This window comes from Acyrthosiphon pisum, chromosome X (assembly GCF_005508785.2).
Source record: "Acyrthosiphon pisum isolate AL4f chromosome X, pea_aphid_22Mar2018_4r6ur, whole genome shotgun sequence".
Classification (NCBI taxonomy): Eukaryota; Metazoa; Arthropoda; class Insecta; order Hemiptera; family Aphididae; genus Acyrthosiphon; species Acyrthosiphon pisum.
In genome coordinates this window covers 15,394,718-15,400,814 of record NC_042493.1, presented here as the reverse complement: position 1 = coordinate 15,400,814, position 6,097 = coordinate 15,394,718, and the positions used below count along the sequence as shown (strand labels likewise).

The window sequence follows — 6,097 nt, the reverse complement described above, 5'->3', positions numbered from 1 at the left end:
ATTATATTATTAGGTAATAAAATAATATGATATTACCTATGACATTATTCTACTATACATGAATTATAATAAAAAAAAAAGGTATTTTAAAGAACAAAAATGAAAAAAATGTACCAACTAAATGTAAGTACCAATTTTTTAAAAATGTATTTTAACACTTTGAATGCCGGGCCTAAAATGACAAAACTGACCATTCTGATGACCAGGACATTTACTGTCCATATCACATTGGCTATTCTTTTACTAAAAAAATTAAGTCACTTCGATATACACCAGCGTTTTCCATAAACGTCCAATAATTCAAATTCTATAATTTTAGTCGTTAGACATTATCAATGAGCAAATATAAAAAAATTCAAAAACATAAATTCATATATTCATAACATTCATATATATATTCAAAATTCTATACATATTATAATATTCATCCATAAACGAGAGAATACAGTGTCCCGTGAGGATTTACCCATCCTGAAAAAATGGAGATATCATAATTCTGATTTTTTAGTAAGACTCACAGGAATAAGCATTTTCAAATATTAATATTTTACGTACTGATAACTCACATAAAAATAAAATATCGTAAAAAAACCAACGAGAGAATACAGATAATATTCTTACCTAAAAGTTAATAATAGGTTAATAATAGGTCAATTCACTCTTATATCAAAACTAAGAGCATACTATTGAAACTGGTGAAAGAAAATGTGCCTTGGCGTACGTGCGCAGTGGTGTAGCTAGGATTATAAAATGGGGGGGGGGGGGGTGTCTTAAATATAGATTAAAACCAAGTTTTTACAGTTTTCGTATATAAATAAATTTAGGATTCGGGTCTTGACTTGTTGCACTAAAAATTATCGAAATATGCAGTCAAAATTGTCAAAATATGCTTAAAAATATGCAGCTACAATGCTACATTTTTATATTATATTTTTGAAAAATGCATAAAACATATTGCAATTTTGGTGGTAAAAAACCAAAAAATAAGTAGGTATATAAATTATAAACTTGACATAAATAATTTATACATGGATTTACTAATTTGAATATATCCACCTTGGGTTAAACATATTATTATTAGGATTTTAAAATTTCATGAAATTTATTTTCTTGAAATATATCATGAAAAATTCATGAAATATTTAATTTCTGTGAAAAATAAAAATAAAATTTTTATTATATCTAAATGGATATAATCGTCAACTTCCTTGTGAACATTTTTAAAAGTTGGCATATTGTATGAAACAAAGAAAATATGTAACATATTTACATATAAATATATCAAATCTTTAATAGGTATAACAAATTTAAACATTGCTTTTTAACTCATAAGTTACAACCTCATGATAAACCAACTCAACATCATAACGTCATATTGTTGAGAGCCGTGGATCTGCGAATGCACATTATTTTATACTATACATATATTATAATTATATTATAATATTATATTTACAATGTATATAGACATAAACCACACTTAATAGTCATGAGGCGTGAGCGTGACCTTTTACAATATACAAAATATGATCTAAGTATTAAATAAAAGAGTTCAGAGCACCTATTCACATCACTCGCAGTCATATACGTCTCTTGTACACTTTATAATAAAATTACTCGAGTAATTACTGAAAATACACTATTATTTAGATATATACTAAGTATATATTATTATCATGTAAGTTTAATATATTTTTGTAATACGAGTGGAGTGGTTCAAATGATCAATATAGGTAGGTACGCATTATATATTATGGGACGCGCGTGCACACAGTGGCAATAATAATTATTATATATCGTTTATGTGTTAATAAGCAAAAATGTAATATAGGTACTTATATATTCTATATATGATTCGGCCATTTCATACGACTAATTTATAACTTATCTTAAATAATCTACGACCACTACAATAAAACATGCAAGCAGTCCCAAACCCTATAAACAATATATTTATTAGGGGGGGTGATGTCAATGGGGGAAGAGGGGGGGGGGGTGGGTTAAACACCCAAAACCCACCAAAATACGCCACTGTACTTGTGTAAGACGGAGACAACATATTAATATGCGAGTACGACGACGTAGTTATTTACAGTCACCGCACCGATCGACCCCGCGAGTCTGGCATGTTCCGTCTATAATATGGTCACGTGAGAGCCCCAGCCAATGGCGTGGACTCACGAGGACTACGAACGGCGCGCGTCGGTCGTGGGTGTTTCCGCTACTGTCTACGGTGTAGAGGACAGGCCTCGTGCAGTGGCGCAGTGCAGACCGACCGTTAGGGCCTTCCCACACTTAAATACATCGGCCGCAATTTGATGACGTACGTCATCGCACTCTTTTTGAAGTCAACGTACTCTTTTTGAATTCAACGTAATCAAATACGAATCCGCACACTAGATACGACGCGTCAGAAGTCGGTTATGCAAACTATTTTTTTTTATGGTAATATAATACCAGCATGCATTTCAGCATTGATACTATCAATTTATGCACTAATCAGTCACACAGTCACCACGAATTTTGCTCACGTGTCCCAGTGATAAGTGGTGACACACATGTATATAATATACCTATTTTAATATGTATAATTAAGGTATATCGTTATTAAATATTATAAACGTCGCAATTAATAATTTAACATGATAATAATTTTCATAAATGAAATTGCAAAAATGTCAAACCATAATATTAAAACAATAACATTTATAATTAATACTTTTATAAAATCTTAAAGGAGCTGTAAACTGTTTTTAAAAAACGAATTAATTTAATTACATACATAAGTATTTAAAGTTTGGATGAGCGAAGTGAAGTGGAACAGCTCTCACGGGTTTCCCGCAAAATATTTGTCCACTAATCCACTCGTCTAAACTTAATTAAAGGCTAATAAATTCTAAAAAAAAGTAAATCTGAAATTCGATATAAATATATTTATATTTTTAAATTCTTAGAAAAATATAATATGTAGATGTAATTTCGTTCAAAAAGTAAACAATTTAAATAATGAAAAAAAAATATTCCAAAAACGATTATATTTGTTGAGGAAATTAGTGAGAATATAACCTTTAAAATAATTGATTTATTTATAATAAATCTAATAATTGTTTATAATATTATATGTAGTATGTACCTGTGGTCTGATACAGGAGCGACAATAGTTTGGAGGAGGGAGGGGGTATGTGGATGTGTATTTTAAATGTAAAATATTATGCCTTAGGTAAGCAGGTGCTACACATAGTGATTTAAACGAGCGTGTGAAACGCTGCATTCTGCGTTATATTTTGTTGATCCGCGATTGAAACGCGTGGTTTGGGGCTAATGGCCGTCTATTTTTTGCTGTTTTCGATAATTTATTCCGCGAATTCACCGCGCGCGTTCAACTGCTATGTTTGCAGTGGCATATTTATAATATATTATGCAGGCACTATAGAGGCACGCGCCTAAAGCAAATTGTTATACGTTTTCTGCTATTGTAAAATAATATGTTATGTAGGTACTTATACTATTTAGTATGTTATAGGTACATAGGGCGGCAATCTTCCACAGGCCTGCCACGCGGGAAACATGTAAATACGCCCATGTATATGAAGTGTGGCGCAGCCCTAAAAGATGAAAATATTCAATTATCATAAAACACGTAGTTAATAATATCATTATAATTTGTAATGATATCATGCAGGAGCCGGGCTTTAATATAGTTTTTAAATTCAAGTTATTAAGCGGCGACGGCTGTTCACTATATATATAATAGTAAAATACCAGTCGTCAACTTTTGTTATTGGAAGTCAGAAAAATTCACTCTAAACCACCCCCCAAATATAAACTCTAGGATCATCGCTGGTATGATGTAAACTACGAGTACCTAGGTATATTGTATAATAAATTGTGACAGTACGAAATTCGTCATATAGTTGTATATACGCAGGGCCGGCGCTAAAAGTATTGGCGCCCTTAACCCCCTCCCCCCAGTTGATAATAGTAATTAAAATATAATATTATTTTAAATAGTCAATAGACCGAACGAATTATTGTAACAAATCATCACATACCTACCTAGTACCTACTCTATATAGAGTATATATAGTATATGTATATATAGTATATATAGCCACAACGGACGTCGCTGCCGAAAGTATTACCTATATAGGCTGATGCCCGAATTGTACGACGAAAATAATATGAGTATTCTAATATTTATAGATACTGCGAAAACATGTTTAAGTGTTTTCATAATAAAAAATGTGCGAATGTGCGATTCACCACGTTATGTCTATCGTTGCGCCATATATCGTTAATTATTATATATACAATGATGTCAAAGTATATTCATTAACAAAAAATATTTTTGTGACTGTGCAAAATAAATATGCAAATGCTATAAGTCCTCTGCCTTAATAATAAACAAAGGTAGATAGGTTTTAATTTAAATGATTTGTAGAATATAACATTTTCAGTTTATGATAATTTGAAATCTATTTAACATGGCAATAGGTTATCTACATTATCTTAACAAAATAACAAAATCGCTACATGAGAAATCATCGAGTGAATATCCAATCTTGTAAAAATATGAACTTTAAACGTTCATAAAAATGTAATTTGATTTGCTTATAACTATTTAATCATGCAGTCAGGTTGGCCGAGCGGTCTAAGGCGCCAGATTTAAGCTCTGGTTCCCAAACGGGAGCGTGGGTTCGATCGAACCCCACACCTGACAACCCCTATTTTGCTGTTTTTATTTTTCTTTAACTAGTTTATAAATTATAATGATAAATTAAAAAAAAAAATCAATCGAAAATGCTCTTTTTTACTAAAATTGTTGGTAGTAATAAATTAAATCGAATAAGTTAATAAAACTCGGCTACTCCAATCCCAAATCTAATCAGTACTCTTATAAGTTGTACATCCTGTAAAAGCAATTACATATATTATTAGTTACCACCTATACTTATATAATATATTATATTATAACCATTTATAATTTTAAATCAAAACCATTTGGAATTTTTTTCAATCATTGTCTTCGATACCAATGATTTTTCTTATTAAATGAGTTATCAGCATTCTTCAGCACAATTTGTCGTAATTTATACTTTCGCATCTAATATTTAACGTACCTAAGCTTAAAGTGAAATCTCGGTATAATAACTTTAAGATAGAAATATCTATTATGACCCACCGGCCACCAAATTAGGTTCAAATGTGTTGTTAGATTTTATCGTATATAGTTTTTACAGGGTGGTTTGATAGTGAAAGACGCTGGGAAAGACCGACGAGGAGAGAATATATTGTGGCAGTGTCCCACAACACTTTTCTTAAATTTTCATATCGAGTTGACGAGTTGATTGTCTGATAACTATATTGAAAATAGTAGGTAAAGTACCTAAGGACATTACCTGCAGTGCTTATTCGATATTTTAATTATCAAGCAATACATGAGCATTTTTAATTTGTGATATTTCACATACCCCTATTATCTTGTTTGAAAATTAAAATATCAAATAACCGTTGACGCAATAAGATAATATATATTCCCACCTAAAAGTTAGGTAATAGGTCCATTCACTCTAATATCAAAACTAACTGTAGGTACAGTTTTGAAATTAGTAAATGACAATTTCCTATGCTGACCTATACGTTTGTAAGACGGAGAAAACAAACGCATGCGTAGCGTCCTCTTAAATGTATGATATAGGTATATAGAGTGGACCAATAAAGGTTAGTCGGACTGACCGAGAGTCGGTACGGGAACGTTAAACGTTGAGGCGTGAGAACTTCAGCTTGTAACTTTTGCCAGCGTTTTAGTTTTTTTTGGAATAAAATATAATTGTGTGGCATTTGTTTTTATTATTTTAACACTTTAAACATTTTAAAATTAATACGTCATGACGTGTGTGTCAGTGTATACGAACAGTAGGTACTATTGTGTGTGTAATTGTTCGTGAGAGAGTACGATTATTATTATTATAATATAGAAAGAAATAAAACGACTCAGTCGGTTTTTTACATGACATACCTACCTACCTATGCATTTTTATTATAATGCGTAGACAGTAGGAATGCGACCTGGTGTTCTGAGTACTGCAGGAGTATC

General features: G+C 31.2%; 1 protein-coding gene and 1 non-coding gene across 2 annotated transcripts in view; one reads left to right on the top strand and one right to left on the bottom strand.

Annotated features, from left to right (window-relative positions):
• LOC100572947 overlaps positions 1-6,097 on the bottom strand; it is a 37,785-nt gene that overhangs the window by 16,223 nt on the left and 15,465 nt on the right. The gene's annotated exons all lie outside the window — the stretch shown is intronic.
• TRNAL-UAA lies at positions 4,633-4,720 on the top strand. The gene has a single exon. It is a non-coding gene; the product is annotated as a tRNA-Leu (tRNA).